This window comes from Mesoplodon bidens, assembly GCF_964165515.1.
Source record: "Mesoplodon bidens genome assembly, chromosome: 5".
Taxonomy (NCBI): domain Eukaryota; kingdom Metazoa; phylum Chordata; class Mammalia; order Artiodactyla; family Ziphiidae; genus Mesoplodon; species Mesoplodon bidens.
The window spans coordinates 102764446-102786037 of NC_138161.1; positions in this window are offsets into that span (position 1 = coordinate 102764446).

Here is a 21592-nt window from a genome sequence, read left to right on the forward strand (position 1 = left end):
TCCTAAGCAGATGTTGGTAAGCTTTTCATTAGTTAACCTGGCTAAAGACTTATCCATTCTATTGATCTTTCAAAAAACTGGTTTTTAACAGTATGGGGCGTTCCTTAAAAAGCTAAAAATAGAGTTGCCATATGATCTAGCAATTCCATTCCTGGGCATATATCTGGAGAACACTCTAATTTGAAAAGATACATGCACCCCAATGTTCATAGCAGTACTATTACAAAAGTAATAGTTTCCAAGACTATTGTTCCAAGGCATGGAAACAACCTAAATGTCCATCGACAGATGAATGAATAAAGAAGATGTGGGATACACACACACACACAATGGAATATTAGCCATAAAAAGAATGAAATAATGCCATTTACAGCAACATGGATGGACCTAGAGATTATCATACTAAGTGAAGTAAGTCAGATAGAGAAAGACAAATATTAAATGATATCTCTTCTATGTGGAATCTAACAAAAGTGATACAAATGGACTTATTACAAAGCAGAAATAGACCCACAGACATAGAAAACAAACATGGTTACCAAGGGGAAAGGGGTGGGAGGGATAAATTAGGAGTTTGGAATTAACATATACACACTACTGTATATAAAATAGATAACCAACAAGGATCTGCTGTATAGCACAGGGAACTACACTCAATATTTTGTAATAACCTATAAGGGAAAAGAATCTGAAAAAGAAAAAATATATATACATATAGAACTGAATCACTTTGCTGTACACCTGAAACTAACACAGCATTGTAAATCAACTATACTTCAATAAAAATTTTTTTTAATAAAAAGAAAACAAACTTATGGTTACCAAAGGGGAAAGGGGGTGGGGGAGGGAATAAGTTAGGAGTTTGGGATTAGCAGATACAAACTACTATATATAAAATAGATAAACAACAAGGTTCTACTGTATAGCACAGGGAACTATATTCAATATCCTGTAATAAACCATAATGGAAAAGAATATGAAAAAGAATATATATATATGTATAACTGAATCACTTTGCTGTACACCAGAAACTAACACAACATTGTAAATCAACTATACTTCAATAAAAATTTTTTTAAAAAGCAAAAAAACAGTAAATAGTTAAAAACAAAACACCTAGTTTTTGGTTTTGTTGATTTTTTCTATTGATTTTCTGTTTTCAATTTCATTGATTTCTGCTCTAAATCTTATTCTTTCTTTTATTCTGCTTACTTTGGATTTAATTTGCTCTTCTTTTTCTAGTTTCCTAAGGTGGAAACTTAGATTGTTGATTTTAGGTATTTCTTCCTTTTTAATATATGCATTTGAAGCTATAAAATTTCCTCTGAGCACTGCTTTTGCTGAATCTGACAAATTTTGATAAACTGTGTTGTCATATTCATTTAGTTCCAAACATTTAAAATTTTTTCTTGTGATTACTTTTTTAACTCATGTGTTATTTAGAAGTGTGTTGTTTAATCTCCATATATTTTCGGATATCCACTAACCTGTTACTGACTTTTAGTTTAATTCCATTGTAGTCTGAAAGCAGACATTGTATGATTTTTATTATTTTAAATTTGTTAAAGTGTATTTTATGGCCCAGAATGTAGTTTATCTCGGTGAATGTTCCATATGAGCTTGAGATAAATGTGTATTCTGCTGTTGTTGGATGAAGTAGTCTATAGATGTCAATTATATCCAGTACGATGATGCTGTTGAATTCAACTATGTTCTTACTGATTTTCTGCCTGCTGTATCTACCCATTTCTCATGGAGGAGTGTTAAAGTCTCCAACTATGATACTTGGTTCATCTATTTCTCATCTATCAGTTTTTGCCTTACATAGTTTGATGCTCTGTTGTTAGGTGCATACACATTAAGGACTGTTACGTCTTCTTGGAGAATTGACCCCTTTGTCCGTATGTGTTGCCCTTCTCTATTTCTGATAGTTTGCTTTGCTTTGAAGTCTGTGTCTGAAATTAATTTAGCTTCTCCTGCTTTCTTTTGATTAATGTTAGCATGTTATATTTTTTCCATCCATTTACTTTTAATCTATATGTATCTTTATATTTAAAGTGGGTTTCATATAGTTGGGTCTTATTTTTTAATAATATACTCTGGCAATCTCTGTCTTTTAATTGGTGCATTTAGACCATTGACATTCAGAGTGATTATTGATAGTAGTTGGATTAATATCTACCATATTTGTTACTGTTTCCTATTTGTTGCCCTTGCTCTTTGTTCCTATTTTTGTCTTCCAGTTATACTTCTTTTTTAACTTTTTAAGAGGTTGCCTCAGGGTTTGCAATATACATTTACGACTAATGCAACTCTACTTTTGAATATCACTTAACAGTAGTGTCAGTACCTTATAACAGCAGAATAATCCTAATTCCTCCCTTCGGTTGTTTGTATCATTGTTGTCATTCATTTCACTTATATATAAGCACAACTAAGCATATATGTGTGTGCATATATTATGTATGATATATCTGTAAGCATACATAATTTACTACATTGTTGCTATAATATTATTATTTTAAACAAACTGTTATCTGTAAGGTCAATTCAGAATAAGAAAGATGAAAGTTTTTCTTTTACCTCCACTTACTGCTTCTTCAGTGCTCTTCCTTTCTGTATATAGATCCAAGTTTCTGACCTACATTTTCCTTCTCACTAAAGAACTTCTTTTAACATTTCTTGCAAGGCAGATCTACTGGAAACAAATTCCCTCAATTTTTGTTTGCTTGAGAAAGTCTTTGTTTCTCCTTTACTTTTCAAGAATAATTCCATTGGTTCAGAATTCTAGGGTACAGAATATTAGGGTGGTGGTTTTCTTCTCTCAACAATAAATATTTCACGCCATACTCTTGCTTGCACGGTTTCTGAGAAGTTGAATGTAATTCTTATTTTTATTCCTCTATAAATAAAGTATTTTGGGGACTTCCCTGGCAGTCCAGTGGTTAAGACTCTATGCTTCCACTGCAGGGGGTGCAGGTTCGATCCCTGGTCAGGGATCCCACATGCCGCACACTGTGGCCAAAATTTAAAGAAGTATTTTTTCCTCTGGCTTTTCAGGTTTTTTTCTTTATCTCTGATTTTGTATAGTTTGAAAATGATATGCCTAGGTATAGTATTTTTTGCATCTATCCTACTTGGTGGTATTCCCTAGGCTTCCTGGTTTGGTGCCTGACATTAATTTGGGGGAAATTCTCAATCATTGTTATTTCATATATTTTTTTTCTGTTTGTTTTTTCTTTTTCTTCTTCTGATATTCTCATTACATGTACAGCTTTTATAGTTGTCTCACAGTCCTTGGATATTCTGTTCTAGCTTTTTTTTTTGTCTTTTTGATTTTCAATTTTGGAGTTTTCTTTTGATATATGCTCAAGCTCAGAGATTCTTTCCTTAGCTGTGTCCAGTTTACTAATAAGCCCATCAAAAGCATTCTTCATTTCTGTCACAGTGTTTTTGATTGTTAGCATTTATTTCTTAGGGTTTCCATCTCTCTGCTACATTGCCCATCTTTTTTTTTTTTGTAAAAACATGATGCAATTGTCTTCTAAATTACAGTGTTTATAAGATAGCTACCAAACTTCTTTCTGTTTTATTTAAATAAATTTATTTATTTATTTTTGGCTGTGTTGGGTCTTTGTTGCAATGTGCAGACTTCTCATTGTGGTGGCTTCTCTTGTGGCAGAGCACCAGCTCTAGGTGTGTGGGCTCAGTAGTTGTGGCTCACGGGCTCAACTACTGAGCACAGACTCAGTAGTTGTGCAGCAGAGGCTTAGTTGCTCCGTGGCATGTGGGATCTTCCCAGTCCAGGGCTTGAACCCGTGTCCCCTGCATTGGCAGACGGATTCTTAACCACTGTGCCACCAGGTAAGTCCCTGCCCATCTCTTCTTACATGCTGTCTACTTTATCCTTTAGAGCCCTTAGTACATTATTTATAATTATTTTAAATTCCCTGGGCTGATAATTCCAACATTCCTGCCATGACTGGGTCTGATGCTTGCTCTGTCTCTTTAAATTGTGTTTTTTGCATTACAATATACCTTGTAATTTTTCTCAATAGCTGTGATATACTGGTTAAAAGGAACTGCTATAAATAGGCCTTTAGAAATGTGGTGATAAGGTGTAGGGGAAGGGGAAGCATTTACAGTCCTATGATTACATCTCAGTTGTTTAGTGGGCCTGTACCTCTGGACTGCGAACTTCACAGGGTTTCTCAGTTTCTCTTCTCCCCCCTTTAGGTGGAACAAGAAGGCTAGAGTGGGCTGGAATAGTACACTTTCCCTCCCCTGAGATAGTTAGGCTCTGATAAAACGCTAGCAGGCTAGGCTCTGGTTAACTAATTTCTTCTGAGGGCAGGCCTTATTACAAAGAACAGAGTGCTCTGGCATATTTTGAAATGATTTCTTTCCCCTTCCCCTGAGGGAAGTGTAAGGAGACTTTTCTCCAATATTTATTGTGAAAATCTGGTCAAGATCCTAGATGTAAACTCACAAAATTGTGCCCGCCCCTAACCATCCTCCCTCCCCCAAGACTAGGTATCTCTGGTGTTTTTAACTCTCAGAGTTATCCACCCTGAGCCTCTAGTAATTTGTCAAATTACAGTTCATATATTCCTACTCTTGTACTAGTTGCCATGGTGTTTTCCACTTGTGGGAGGTTTCTGCTTAGGCAAGCCATGACTCCCTGTATTCATCTGTCTGTCCAATCCTGGGAGCAACCACTTGCCCTGTGTCCACCCTCCTCTTACAAATACAAGAGGAGTTGTTAGTTTTTCAGTACGTTAAGCTTTGTGCTTATTGTTGGGACAAAGTGGCGACTTCCAAGCTCATTATTACACAACTGGGACCAGAATTCTGTGAGTTTTTAATATATTTAATTATAGATCTAAGACTTAAAGTTTGAGGTGAGAATAATAATATAAGTTTTGACAAATGAGAAATAATGCATTTAAAAATGGAAGTTTCAAGAAGAGGTAAAGATGAAAGTAGATCCTACTTATTACACAGACACTGTGTAGGAGTTCAGAGGTACTACTGAAAAGGAACACTGGAAGGTAAAAAGTTAAATAAAACCACAGCTAACATCATACTCAATAGTGAAAAGCTGAAAGCATTTCCTCTAGGATTGGGAACAGGACAAGGATGCCCACTCTTGCTACTTTTATTCAAAATAGTATTGGAAATCCTGGCCACAGTGGTTGGACAAGAAATAGAAAAGGAAGGAACCCAAATTGGAAGGGAGGAGGTAAGGCTGCCACTGTTTGCAGATGACATGATACTATACTTGGAAAATCCTAAAGACACCACCAGAAAACTACTAGAGCTCATCAATGAATTCAGTAAGGTTGCAGGATACCAAATTAACATACAGAAATCTGTTTCATTTCTATGTACTAACAACAACTATCAGAAAAAGAAATTAAGGAAACAATTCCACTTACCATCAGGTCAAAAGAATAAAATACCTAGGAATAAAACTACCTTAGGAGGTAAAAGGCCTGTACTTGGAAAACTCTAAGACACTGATGAAAGAAATGGAGGATGACACAAACAGATGGAAAGATATACCATGTTCTTGGACTGGAAGAATTAATATTATTAAAATGACCATACTACCCAAGGCAATCTATAGATTCAATGCAATTTCTATCAAAATGCCAATGGCATTTTTCACAGAACTAGAACAAAAAATTTTTAAATTTGTATGGAAACACAAAAGACCCTGAATAGCCAAAAACAGTCTTGAGAAAGAACAGAGCTGGAGGAATCATGCTCCCTGACTTCAGATTATACTACAAAGCTATAATAATCAAAACAGTATGGTACTGTCACAAAAATGGACACATAGATCAATGGAACAGGATAGAAAGCCCAGAAATAAGCACACACACTCATGATGGTCAATTAATCTACAACAAAGGAGGCAAGAATATACAATGGAGAAAACACAGTACCTTCAATAAGTGGTGGTAGGAAAACTGGATAGCTACATGTAAAATAATGAAGTTAGAACATTCTCTTGACACTATACACAAAAATAAACTCAAAATGGATTAAAGACCTAAATGTGAGACCGGAAACCATAAAACTCCTAGAGGAAAACATAGGCAGGACACTCTTTGACATAAATTGCAGCAATATTTTTTTTGGATCTGTCTCCTAAAGCAAAGGAACTAAAAGCAAAAATGAACAAATGGGACCTAATTAAACTTAAAAGCTTTTGCACAGCGGAAACCATTGACAAATGAAAAGACAACCTACTGAATGTGAGAAAATATTTGCAAATTATATGACTGATAAGCAGTTAATATCCAAAGTATATAAATAGCTCATATAACTCAACATAAAACAAACAACCCAATTAAAAAATGGACAAAAGAACTGAATAGACATTTTTTCTGAAGAGGAAATGCAGATGGCCGATAGGCACATGAAAAGATGCTCGACATCACTAATAATCAGGGAAATGCTAATCAAAACCACAATAAGATATTCAGCTCACACCTGTCAGAATGGCTATCATCAGAAAGAACATAAATAATGAATACTGGAGAGGATATGGAGAAAAGGGAACACTCCTACACTGTTGTTGGGAATATAAATTGTTGCAGCCACTGTGGAAAACAGTATGGAGGTTTTAAAAAAACCTAAAAATAAAACTACCATATGACCCAACAATTCCACTCCTGGGTATATATCTGAAAAAAACAAGAACACTAATTCAAAAAGATACATGCACCCCAATGTTCATAGCAGCATTATATACAATAGTCAAGATGTGGAAGCATCCCAAGTATTCATCAACAGATGAATGGATAATATATATATATATATGGGTATTACCCAGCTATAAAAAAGAATGAAATTTTGCCATTTGCATCAACATAGATGGACATGGATAATATTATGCAAAGTGAAATAAGTCAGAGAAAGACAAATACTGAATGATATCACTTATATGTAGAATCTAAAAAATAAACTAGTGAATAAAACAAAAAAGAAGCAGACTCACAGATACAGAGAAAAAACTAGTGGTTACCAGTAGGGGGAGGGGCAAGATAGGGGCAGGGGATTAAGTGGTAGAAATTACTATGTATAAAATAAAAAGCTTCCATGTTTTGGCTATTGTAAATAGTGTTGCTATGAACATTGGGGTGCATGTATCTTCAAATTAGAGTTTTCATTTTTATTTTCTTCAGATAAATATGCAGGAATTGCTGAAACATACGGTAATTCTATTTTTAATTTTTTGAGGAAACTCCATACTGTTTTCCATAGTGGCTGCACCAATTTTCATTCCCACCAACAGTGCATTAGTGTTCTCTTTTCTCCACATCTTCATCAACACTTATTTGTCTTTTTGATAATAGCTGTTCTTACAGATGTGATGTGATATCTCATTGGATTTTTTCTTTCTTCTGTTCAGCTTGGGTGATATCCACTACTCTGCCTTCCAGTTTGCTGATCCATCCTCTGTATCATTTTATCTATTGTTGATTCCTTCTAGTGTATTTTTATTTATTTAAATAAATTAATATTTATTTATTTACTTATTTTTGGCTGTGTTGGGTCTTCATTGCTGCGTACAGGCTTTCTCTAGTTGCAGTGAGCGGGGGCTACTCTTCATTGCAGTGCGCAGGCTTCTCGTTGCAGTGGCTTCTCTTATTGTGGAGCATGGGCTCTAGGCATGCGGGCTTCAGTAGTCGTGGCACATGGGTTCAGTAGTTGTGGCGCGCAGGCTCTAGAGTGCAGGCTCAGTACTTGTGGTTCACGGGCTCAGTTGCTCCAAGGCATGTGGGATCTTCCCAGCCCAGGGCTCGAACCCATGTCTCCTGCATTGGTAGGCGGATTCTTAACCACTGTGCCACCAGGGAAGTCCCTCTAGTGTATTTTTAATTTCAATTATTGTATTCTTCAGCTGTGTTTGGTTCTTATTTATATTTTCTAACTCTTTGTTGAAATCCTGTGTCTATCTATTCTTCTCTTAAGTTTGGTGATTATCTTTATGATCATTACGTTGAACTCTTATTGGGTATCTTTACTTCACTTAGTTCTTTTTCCAGGGTTTTATCTTGTTTGAAACATATTCCTCTATCTCCTCATTTCGCCTAATTCTCTATGTTTATTTCTATGTATTAGGTAGGTCAGTTACATTTCCTTGATCTTGGAGAAGTGGCCTTATGTAGGAGACATCCTATGGGGCCCTGCAGCACACTCCCCTCTGGTCACCAGAGCTAAACACTCAAGGGGTATCATATTATCCAACTTTCCCTAATCTGATAGATGAGAAATAGTATTTCATTGTAATTTTACTTTGCATTTCTCTGAGTAAGGCTAGATATCTTTTTATATGTTTTAAGAGCCATTTTTTATAACTTTCTTGTGTATATACGTGGTCTGTTAAAACCTTTTGCCCATTTTTCTGTCATATGTGTGCTCTGGGCATCAGAACACTCCATGAAAATGAGGAACTTGATCTGTTACAAGATCAGGACTCCAAAAATTAGACAAATCTGTCATTCATGAGAAGCAAAATTATTTTTAATGTGGAGATAAGGAAATCTCCCCATGGGTCTTCATAAAGATATTAGACATATGTTTATGAATATATACACATGAATATATATTTATATTTATGTACATAAATGAATTATATTAAACAAATCTATCTGTTGATCAATATATATATACATACACATACTAATTTTAGCATTTCTTAATGGAAGTTGTAGATAAGATTATTTTATTCCTGCATCACTTCAATTGTTTCTTCCTTACAGTTGTCCTTTTACTTCCTTATTGGGTGACATTTGGCTTTATGTTCAAGGGTCTTTTTGCAGTTTTAGTTCAGTTTTGTCCTAGCGATAACCACCTTGCTGGGGTGAATACCAACACGGACATAAGCCTTCTCCTGCTGCACATGTTCAATGTGGATGACACATCTTCCTATCACCTGGACCACCTTGCCAATCTGCTGACCTCCTAGTGTCCAATCCAGTGTCCTCACACAAACTGAACTTCAACATCCTTTCAGATGGGCATGAATCGAACATTGTACTTCTGTCTCAGCAACTTAGAAAGTGGGGAGGGCATTCTTCCTATAAATGTGGGAAGACACATTGAATTGCCTTTTATTTTTAGGGTTCTTGCTCTAGTAAGAAGTTACACAGGGATTAAACTTCATTTTGGCTACTATTGTTTTAGCAATGACCACAAGAGGAAAAAAAAAGCTGATAGATACTTTTACTTATCTTCCCACTCTTTTCTATGATCCTCACTAGCTCAAAATATCTGTCGAGAGGAAGAAGGCAAGTGAGGGACTGAGCCTGAGGAGCAGTGGACCAGTCCTGTGCAGGCTGCAGATGTCCAACAAACCAGCAGCCGAGGGGGACGGAGCTCTCTAATGCTTCTGTTATGGTTGGTGCTGGTGCGTGACAGTTACCTCGATTTTATGGGCCTCATCAAAAGGAGAGAAGATCCTAACTGACTACAGATTCCATTAGGAGGCATATGGCCTGTGCTCAAAACATAACCAGAGTTAGGAAACTTATTGTCTTGAATCTGTACGACTAAAATTTTTTTCAATTATCAGTGCCAGAGTGTAGTCAGAGCCCTTGGTGCTGCCAGAAGTCAGCCCAGACCTCCACTCAGAAAGAGACTGTTCCAAGGTAGAGATTCTGCTGACCAGCCAACTAAACCCAGAGCAGAGTCAGGCCACTGAAACTCAGCATTTAATGAAAAACTTACCCTTCTTATTGCCTCACAGTTTACAGAGTTTTTTCCTCAATACCTTTCAAGATTCATAACCCACCAAGGAAAGTAGCCTCTAATTTTCAGATGAAATACTAAGGCTCAGAGAGGTCTGCTCCAGTTGTCCAATATGATACAACTGTTGGGAAGAGCCATGACCTCAAGATACCAGGCTCCTTGTTCTCTGCTTTTTGTTTCTGGATTTATTCTGACAAGATTCTTCCCAGCATTGTAAAGCAACTCCAATAAAGATGTCTAAAAAAAAAAAAAAAAGATTCTTCCCAGAAGCAAGACCATTTCTACAAACAGAGTCCATGATTTCAGAACAAAGTCTGACATTTTAAAATTTGGGAGTAAAGATTTGTTCAATTAGCTAGGCTCAGGATACAGAAATACAAAATTTTATACATGGATCTCTTTTTCCTCCAGCACAGCTTTTCCCAACATGATGCCTACAAGTTCATTCAACCCAGTATAACCACTCCTGTAATGCATAGTCCAGCTCTTTCCTCCACTGTCCCACCACTGGGTTGTCTTTATCTACTTTGTCTTAGGTCTTTAATATTGCCCTAACTCTTGCAGACGTAGGATCCATTTTTCAAAAATTTATGCCTTAAAAACATCACTGTCCTAGGCCTTTTCATTTTCCAGTCTTATTTTCCATTTTTTCTAAGTCTACAATTATACCCACTCAGGTCTTTTACATTCACCTCAGATACATTTCTGTGCTCAAGTCAGCTACACATTTACAAGGTAGAGCCTCCCATTCAATTTTGAGAATAGGGAATTCCCTTCTAATATCAGAGGAAAAGATGCTACTGACACCTTAGTACAAAGAAAAACATACCCTTCCTTTGCAAAGATGTAGCCTTGCACAAGGGCATGGCTTAGCAAGGGAAATTCTGACAGAGCTTTAGTCCCCACTAACTTCCTTGGCCAGGCATCTTTGTGTAACACCCCAATTGCACAATCATACCAGGTAGCCCTTGGTCTGGGATCCATGAAGAATATACCTTAAGATTTTGTTTAGTGGCTGACAAGCCAAGTAGACATGGTCATCTCACAGTCTGTAATTACATCTGCAAGATTTAATATTCTCCCCAGTCTATTTAATTAGTTCCATGAGGGTAGGAACTCTGTTTTTACTCACTCCATATGCCAGTGCCTGGTACAATAGTAAGCACTCATTATTTCTTCAATCCTTTTTATAACTGTGGCTTCAATTCTTTGGGCAAAGCAGAAAGTTTACTTTATAACTCAGACATGGCCACTGCTCAACAGTTTATCTATGGCAAACATGGGGACCATTGCAGAGAAGAGTGAAGATGGGCAGCCAATTCAAAAGCAGAGACTGCTAACTGTAATAGCTAGCTAAGCTTACAAATTCTGGGCTAGCACCTACAACTGCTTCTGAATACTGTCTCATTTAACTAGAGTAGCAATATAAATGACTGAATCTGTGACTGGCTCTTAACGGACCACTGTGATATTTACAATTTATCAGTTACCTCCTGCTTTTTCTAATCCCATTCTTGTGTCTTCCTCCAATCCATTTGCCATACCACAGCCAGTATGAAAACTAACCTGATTAATGTATTTTTCAGTTCAAAATCTTTCAATGTCTTTCTTGCTTAGGAAAAAACATTAAATTCTATCATGCTTTGCAAAGCCCTTTGTGATTTGGCCTCTTCTTACCTCTGCACGCTCATCTCAAGTCATTCTCTTTACTTTCTATGCTCTGGCCACCATCCTTTCACTTCCTTAGGCCTATGAGGCTCACTGCTGCTCAGGGCATTCACACGTGCTGTTTCCTCTGTCTAAAATTCTTCTTTCCCCCACCACAATCACCACTTACCTCACTCTTGCCTCTCCTACAGTTCTTAGCTTAAATCGAGTTCTGATTGGCATACTGAGTGCATAATATAATGTGGGTCTCCCCTGTCGCCCAGTAACTCTACTTCCTAGCAGCGAATTCTTTTCTTCCGTAGTTCTTATCCCATTCTGTCCCAATCTATACATCTGTATGATCTGATTAGCATCTATCTCTACCTGTGGACAGTAATTCCACGAAGGTCTGTTTGGCTCGCTGGTATATCCTCAGCATTACTTAGGTGTTTGGCATATAACCTGGATTCTAGTGTTATACTGAATAAATGAAAGTACAGTTTTTAAGGATCACAGAGACATGTTAACATGGGATGGGGGAAGGTAACATGAGGAAGTAAGAAGTAAAAGCAGACAAGAAAGAGCATCTCTGGCATTACAGCCAGGGCTCATCTCATCGCCATTCAGATCCCACAGCAGCTCAGGAGCAGTTCTTGAGCTGCAGTAATCTGAGTCATCCAGCAACTATGATGGTGTCTCAGCAACAAAAGTAAGCGCCCCTTGGTTCCTTCAGTTCCTGACTTCTTCCTGCTATTCATTTCTCAGCAACACTCTTCTGCTTCTCTTGTTAACTATCCATCATGAGGAAGTTTTTTAATTTTAAAAAAATTGTTCTTATGAAAAAGTTAACTCATTACAGAAAAATTAAAGAAATAGAACACTAAAAAGCTATTATCCCATTTATCTAGAAAGAAAATAACAGCTTGATATAAAAGCCCTCTAGAGAATACATATGTACACATAGAAATTACCTTCCTATAAACTGAGACATTTACAGATACAATTTTGTAACTTCTATTCCTAATACACAAATTTTCTTGGAACTTTATAAGTTGTCACAATAACCCTTTGTATTTGGAGATCTTAAATCTGTTCCAGTGTTACACTATTACAAATAATACAAAACAGAAATAGCTGGCTGAAAATAAATAGGAATCTAAAAAGAAAGTAATTCACTTCCACAAAACTTAAAATATGAACATATACATTTGAACTGGTAATGTGTTGTAAAACCACCTCATGGTATATTTATATTACTACTATTTTAAAAAACAGTACCTGTGGATATTAATTTTTTAAAAATCTAATTGTCAAAATTGTCTAACTTGCTGTCTTCTGAACTTCATTCAAATTGTGTACCACCACTCCACTGGAGGATCTTAGACCTCCCATTAATAAGAAATGTTAACTTCTGAACTTAGGGTTAAGAGGCCAAATAATTATTTTTAATGGATTTAGATGCAAAAAAAGTCTAGGTCTCAGATACTGAGAGTAAATTATGGCAGCACAGTCCTACTGCAAACAGTGCTAGAGATATGTGAGCAGTATGGATGTGTTGTGACACAGGAAATTTTTTTCCCCAACCCTAAGGTGGCAGGGGTAGTGGTAGTGTGGAAAAATTATGGAGTCTGTCTGAGTTCACACATAGGGCCTATTCGCCTGTTAACCCAGCCTTTTCACATGTGACCCAAGCTATTCTCTTGGCTTTCCTCCCATAATCATCTTGTTGCTAGATGTCTATTCTATGTCCACCATCTCCTCTAAGGTGCAGGTAGAAAGAAGGGGAAGAAACTAGGGCAAAAGGGCATATGCCCTGAGGCTATCCCCTTTTAAGGGGCTTTACTAGAAACCCTTCCACACCTTTAATTACACCTCATTGACAAGAACCATGTCACATTATCATCCTTATCAGTAGTGGAGGCTGGACAATGTAGTTTTTTAGCTGAGAACATTGCCACCTCCATGCAAATCAGGATTCTGTTAATAAAGAAGAAGAAAAGAATAAAGAGGTAGTTAACTAGCAGTCTCTCTTATATACAGTTTTGGAAAAGATGGCTTAGGGAGACTTCTGGGAATTTCAGTTCCCAAAATAACCAAAGCAAAATGGGGGGAAGTGTAAAGAAGTTCTCAGTAGAACGACCTACTGGTTTGGCTACTAAAAGATAGGGTACAAAAAGCCCAAATTGATGGGCAATCCATAAATGTTATGGTAAGGAAATACCAAGAAAACTAATAGTGATTGCCAACCTTACTGTCTGCTCTTCAACCCTAATACCCAAACTTCAGACAGTCCTGAAACAAATGCCCTAGTGGGGAGGCCAATGTCCTCAGATTAGGACACTTTCCTCATTGGGAACACTTGGGAACAGGAGGCTTTATGTACAGGTAACAGACCAGTAGGTACATAGCGTGGGGTACAGAGTGGGCTGTGGTTGAGACACAAATGCTCCATGGAAACCAAGCCACAGGGACCTCTGCAGGAGTCTACAGGCTAACAGACATAACAACGGACAGGTCTGGAAACACTGAATGGGTAATAAAGAAAGGAAAGACATAACTACTATCTAGGCTGACCAAATGATGACTTTGGACAGCTATAGAAATCATCTAGCTGACTTGGATCTACTCTTTGGATGATTTTACCGTTTCTTCTATAACAGTTTCTACCATTTCTACTCAGAAAAAGCTTGGAAGGATGCAAGGGAAGAAATCGACTGGGCTGCCACCAAACCCAAGGAGAGGACCATCCCCTCCCTTGAGAACACTGGTTTTACTGGCTAGGGTTCTTGAAATCACTCTCATTTGAAAGTCTTCTCAATGAAGACTTCACTGTAGTAAGACAAAGATGTGCAGTAGGACAAATATATTTATTGATTTATTATACTATTCCAGGTATTAGTTCCCAGTAAGGTGAAATGAGTACAGGGCTCTCCTCCAAGGGCTCTTGGGCTAGGAGCTCTTACCCAGTGTTGCCCAAAATTTCAATGCCAACACATACAGCTGTTAGCTGGAGCTAACTCTGCATGGAAACTTGGAAAGAAACTCAAAGAGGTATCTGGTACCACACTGAAGATAGTGAAGATAAATTCTAGAAGGTCTGGTTATAATACCAGTATAAATAAGGTTATAGCCAATAAGCTAGAGGTCCTCATTCTAGTATAATACAACAGCACTGGTTATAACAGCAGTTCTATCTGTCACACTAGACATTTCAGGTAATTCAGAACACCTGTAATAATTGGCTTTTCTCAAGAAAAGACTAAACTGCATATATTTGGCCATACGCCAAGTTATCTAATTAGTCTAGAAGCTGCATATATAGAATAATACAGATCTCAACTGTGAAGATACATACTTAATTCCAGAACAATTGAAGGATGCGAAATCATGGTACCAAGTAAAAAACCAGGCAAATTTCAGAACCTGGATAGTTTATGCAAAGGCTAAATTTAAAAGTGATAATGGAGGCCCTATTGCAGTTATAAGAGAAGATACATGTGGGGATGGGAGCACATTAAACTTATGAAATCTCTTATCAGCTGGAACAGGGTTAACTGGAGCTGGCCAGTTAACTGGAACTGTCAGAGAAATGACCCATTCCCCAAACCCTGAGTCACTTCCTGGACCCTGCTGTCCCTGTCCTAAGCACAGTCCCCAATCCTATCTATATATGCTTCTCTTGAGTCTGAGCTGAAGGGAATAGGCACCAGTACCTGTAACATCAAGGATGCTCATAAAGATCTTATCCTATAACACCCATATTAAGTACCAAAAACTGGACTCTGGGTTTTGGCAGAAAGTGTACACCACTCCTAATTCTCCTACCTATTGGATATGAGGACCAATCCAATGGCTGCATGAAAAATACAGTAGGTGCTGCTATTTGGGACTAACTAGACCAGCACTGGGAGCCACTAAATGGCTCCCTAAAATCCTTATTGGGATCCAGGACAGAATTTATAATTTCCAAAGTTTAGATTGACAAAGCAACTCAGAGATCTGTGATACAGCTACTATATATATGCAACAGTAATGCTGAAGAAATGGTAGTCATAAGATATACAGTGGTCTAAAACCACATGTCCTCAATATTATATTCTAGCTAGGAAGGAGGACCGTGTGCTATTAAAAAGGAAAAATACCTATATCCCAGACAATTCCCAAAACACATGGGATTCAGTAAGATATATCCGTAAGGAAGTGGCTAAGCTGAGTGGATTTCATGTGGTCCTGGTTTTCCATACCTTGTAATAAAGTGGGAATTTATATTAAGGAAGTTTATTATTTGTGAACTAAATATTTCTATTTTTAAGTGATGAGGTATATGAAAATAATGATGGCATCATGTTGGTCTGGAGTCATCATATTGGTCTAGACAAAAGTTGTCAACTAAGGGGTGGATTGTGGTGGGTCATGACTTGTAACTTAAGAAGTCCGTGGCTGCAAAAAGCCCTATGGAAAGGCCCCTTGTTATTTGTAGCTCTGAACTGGAGAGTTCCTACATTCTGTGTTTCAGTTTGAAGGTCTGTATTCAAAACATGAGCTTTAGGTCCAGTAACAAGGTAGCTAGAGTATAGATTTATTGGTTTACCTATCAATGACATCACCCTCTAAACTGATAGAAAAACAGACTGAGGAGACTCAGTGCCCCTCTAATCTGGCAGGACTCCCATCCTGCATTAGTCCCATAAACACACAGATTCAGGGCACATCTCAGGGAGAGAAAAGAAAGGCACCGGGAGCAGCACCTGTTGTACTACCTTAAGGCATACTCTGCTCTAACTAGCTGAGTTATAGCCTTCATCTGAGATAAGCTAATTCTTGCTACTACCAGGGTTAAATCCTGACATTTATCCTGACCCACAAGCTTCCAGGGGTCATGGGCTCTTACCACAACCAACACTTCCCCCTTTCAGGGAATCCTGACGTCATCAAGTGACTGTCGAACATCCTTAAAATTCTCTAGAAATAGCTGTCAGAGTGTGTTCATTCCTACCCCAAGCCTAGCTTACAGGGATTGTTATAAATCCCAATTGTTAAGCACTAATTAGAGTACTCATGATGAAGCATCTCACCAAATTCTAACAACCTCTGACCTCTAAAATGCCTAACAGTTTACCTTCCAAATGGTCAAATGCAGGATTAGTGTATTTCTATTTCCAATCCCCTTCAAAAGATACCTAAAGATAAATATAATGGACTCATCCTTACCCAGAAAGAAAGTCTTCTGACTTGTCAGGAACAAGTTGGGAAGGGTATTTCCTCTTTGAGAATCTTGCCTACCTCAAGGGATCAACCTGACATAGGAAAAAAAGGGGATGTGATATACTGTGGGGGCGGGGGAGAGAGGTGGTTAAAATATCCATCAAATGCTTAGAACTTGACAGTAAATAAAGTTTGGGGCACTCCATGTGCTATCCCAGACAGAAACCTTAATAGGGATAAGAGTGTAAACCATTTATGCTTCCTAAATTTCATGTCTCCAGACTTGTGAAAGCTATGGAAAAACTAAACCTCATAGAAAGTGCCACAAACTGTGAAATGGATCCTGTACTAGGCACATCTCTGCATTTTGTGAGGCTTTCTGAAATTGTGGGAAGAATTCCTTGGAACCCACTATTAAAAATCAGAACATTTTGGAGTGATTAAATGTCATAAATATGCAACCCTGGGAATCTTTTCACAAGGAGAGTTTCTGTATCAAAATCATCTTGTGTGTCCCATGTCTGGATAAAGGTATAAGCTAAAAACAGAAAACATATATACAGACATACAGAAGGTGTTTTTTTTTTAAGGATATCAACATCCATGTATTTTTAATGTTTTGAAAGAACACAGTATTTTGAAAACCTGCTGTGCATTAATAATGTATTTTGCAGATTACCCGTTTCTGCTAATGGTCGTTTAGGTTGTTCACATCAGGCCTACAGCTGAAAACAACTAAAAAACTGGATAAAATATATTTAAAATAATCTTTTTAAAAGCATCAAAGAGATTATAAAATAGTAAGGAATTATCAGCAAAAAGTAAAAAGAAGTCAAGAATCTAGAGAAGTAGACACACCTGAAGCTAATCCCAGAAAATTAGAAACTCCATTCTGATGGCCTTTCAGGGTGCAGAAGGGGACAGAAAACAAAACTCTGGGTCCATGCAAGTTGGGGAGTCTGACAGGAGACCTTCCCCTACAACAATCTGGGTTCCAGGATCTCAGAGTGAAGGTGAACAAGAATTGGAATAACCTGAGGGCAATTAAAACAGAATAACAATCCCTTGAGTATTCTAGGAAATAGCAAACTTTGAACAGGTGGTCCCAGACTGGTAGTGCCCCTGGGTGCCTGGCTGAAGTAAATGTAAATAGTCTTTGGAGCAAAGTATTTTCATTATAGGCCTCACAATCATTCCTACAAAATAACCTTTCAAGTGCAATGACTAGCACAGAGTCAAATGTACCCAGGATACAGGAAAATTAAAATTAGTGAATAAAGCAGACAACAGAAAGAGATCATCAGAAACTCTAGATGTAGGGCTCAGGATCTGTATCTTAATAGGCCACCCAGGTTTTTCTGATATATGCTAAAGTTTGAGAATGATTTATACTTTAATCATATAAATATGCATCCTACAAAAAATGTATAAGTGTATTAGGTCTGGGGAAGGGCCCAAGAATTTGCATTTCTAACAGATTGCCGGATGATGCTGATGCCAGACCATACTATGAGAACCACTGGTATAGAAAAAAGGAATTACTACACAGGACAGGATACTGGTCACCTGTGGGGAGGAGAAGAGCTGTAATTTGGAAGCAACATGCAGAAATTTCCTAGAATGCTGGCAACTTTCTATTTCTTGATGTCAGTGGTGATTACATGGTGTAATCATTAAATTATATGTTTACATTTGAATGCACAGTGAGATCACTGACTGTCCTTTTTCCATTCAGTCATATATGTCAAATGCCACTGCACTAATCTTACCCACCATCATCCTGCCACCCTCATTTAAAATCAATTTCTGAAGTAGAAAGTGTAAAAAGTTAATAAAGTTGTGAGATGTAAATTCCTCAACTTTAGTTCCTAGTGTAATTAGCTCACAAAATTAAATTCCTACAGAACTAAAAAAACAACTAACAAACTTTTAACAAGAAAAAGTGTACAATATAAAAAATTACTGCTTTTTTCCCTAAGTGAAAAGAAAGGGGGAACTTCATACTTACTTCAAAGAGGAAAAGATGCAAATACAATCATTTTTGCCTTTGTGAGAATATCAGGTTCATATATAAATGAGTGCCACTTAAGAGCTATATAAAGTCATCTAGCTCACCCCGTAGGTGTAAAGAGGATATCAGTGATTACTGTCAGGCTAGGTTAAGACTTCATCCCATCCACAGTTTTAAACTATTCTTTGTTATAATAAATAATCACTTGGTTTGAAAACCAATCATAAATCCTCAAAGCATCCTACTCTTGCAAGAAAGTCAGAGTCCCTGCTACAGGCTCATCAAAAGTTGTGGATATACCTATTGACTGTCCTACGCTAGGTGCCCTCTGGATTACCAGAACTGGTTTGGGAGACTGCAGGATTTTCTAGTCATTTGTGAATCTTATCATGTTACTTGTGAGTTGATGATGTCCTTGTCACTTTCAAACCAAAGTTCTTTATACATAACATTCATTCGTTTTATTCTCACTTTATCATAAATGGTACTGATAAAATTTTTCAGCCTCAATTTTTTTCTATATGGCAAGTAGCTTCCAAGTAATCTTCAATTTTGAAACTGAAAATATTCAATTATTTTATACAGAAAATACTTGACACAGAAGTAGCAGCCTTCCTGCAAGTTGTTTTTTCCACATTTCCACCATTACCAGGTTATCTGCAAAACAGGAAGTTTCCACCAAATATTTGATCACACTGGTCTGTGTAACTCATATTCCACTGACTTGTAGTAAGTTCAAGGCACCACTGTAAAATTTGCTGAATCCATTTCCTTACTTAGCATGTCCTCTTTTAGTTTTCTGCACATCTTTGTTTGGTATGTAACCTAAAATCAAAATGTTATTTAAAAGCCTTTTTTGGGCTTCCCTGGTGGCGCAGTGGTTGAGAGTCCGCCTGCCGATGCAGGGGACGTGGGTTCGTGCCCCGGTCCGGGAAGATCCCACATGCCGCGGAGCGGCTGGGCCCGTGAGCCACGGCCACTGAGCCTGCGTGTCCGGAGCCTGTGCTCTGCAACGGGAGAGGCCACAACAGTGAGGGGCCCGCGTACCACACACACAAAAAAGCCTTTTTTCACATATACACAACTCCCACCCCCATACACCCTCCTGCAGGTTGAAATATTTACCTCTTCTGTGTCTTTCTAAAAAATAATTTAAAAAATTATTGAGGTAACATTGGTTTATAATACAGGTTTCATATGTACAAAATTACATTTCAACTTCTGTATACACTACAGCTTGCTCACCATCAAAAGTTCAGTTTCCATTTGTCACCATACAGTTGACCCCTTTTACCCATTTCCCCCTTTCCCCCTTCCCCTTTCTTGTAAACACTACTCTGTTCTCTGTATCTGTGTTTGTTTTTCTTCAGTTTGGTTTATTTTATGGTTCTTTTATTTGTTTGTTTTCTTATTTGTTTTTTGTGTCTTTGACCGCTGTCATAGTGGTTAAAAGAACTCTGGAAACAGACTGCATGGGCTCAAGTCCCAGTGCCACCACTTGCTATCAGTGTGATCTTGAACACACTATTAAACCTCTTTGTTTCTCATTTTACTAATCTGTAATATGTGGATAGTAATAGCTGGCATCATAATTATGAAGTTATCATTATGAATTTTTTCTGTGTGAGGATGCAATATGTTAATGAATGTAAAACTCTCAGAATAATGCCTGACATATAATAAACATTATGCAAGTTGTAGCTATTACTATAATAATATCTATAGCCATATAAACCACATAGCTGTTGAGATTATATATGTTCCTAGTCTTTTGATTTGTTTTTACTATACTAATCAAACTATCTTGACCATTTAATAGGAAGATATCACATACACAGCTTACAAACTCATCAAGAGGCCATTAAGTATTTCTCCTGGATGCTCAAGGATACTCAAAAGAGTAACTGAGAAAATGATAGAGCCTTCCTTATTACACAAAATACAGAGCATTGCCTTGAAACTGTGTACCATATAACCATTAATGCTGGCTGCAGGGATCATAAACACTCCTGGATCCCATGCTATCTGAAACAAAAACACCAAACCCAGATGTACCACCCATAGCAATGTAAATCAAATATGTCCCAAGACATTTGACAGCAAAGTTCCACACGCATGTGCATGCACACATACACATTTACCCAGAGATGGTCAATATTCTTCTTGTAGAAAGCTTATTGTTATACTCAGCCTTCTTCCTCATCAACAAAAGACCATAAAGTTTTTTTTTTAAGTTTCACTCAAAAATCTATAGGAGATGCTTGCCTGAAGGGGAGTAAAGTCCAAATATGGTGCTAGCTAAATGATGAATAGAGTTTGTGGAAAGAACAGATGTGAATCCACCTCTTCAACTAGAGTTCATTTAAGTAATCAGATAAATCTGCTCCTGGCAAACAAAGGAATGGCAGAGACTAAACTTATTTTTCTTATTCTCTATTTTAGGGAAGATTTCACAAGAACCCCTCTGTCTTAGTAAGAAACAGATGTTTCCCCATATGGCTTCTTACTATCTCAAGAACCATTTTTGCTCAAATTCAACACGCATAAATACTTCAGTAACTTGGCTTCTGCTGAAGATGTAGAAATCTAGAAGGAGCATCGGTCTCACCTTAACAACTAGAAAAATTACAAAATAACTTTTCTTAAACCTATCAGAGATCTGAGGTTAGGGTGACCAAGTGGACTTTCCCGGGTTTAATACTGAAAGTCTCCTGTCCTGGGAAACTTCTCAGCCCCAGGCAATCTGGGATGGTTGGTCACCCTAGCTAGGGTTGCAGACTAATCAAGTAGCCTGAAATTCAGGGAAAGACTGGCCCCACCACAGACAGACAGGCTGTAGGCACAAAAGAAGAGACATCAAGTAAAACACAAGGTGCTAAGAAGTCCGCTAAAATTGTTAATAAATTGCTAAAGGCCAAGTGTGGACTAGCATGAGAGTATAGAACTCCTGGGAGCCTCAGACAA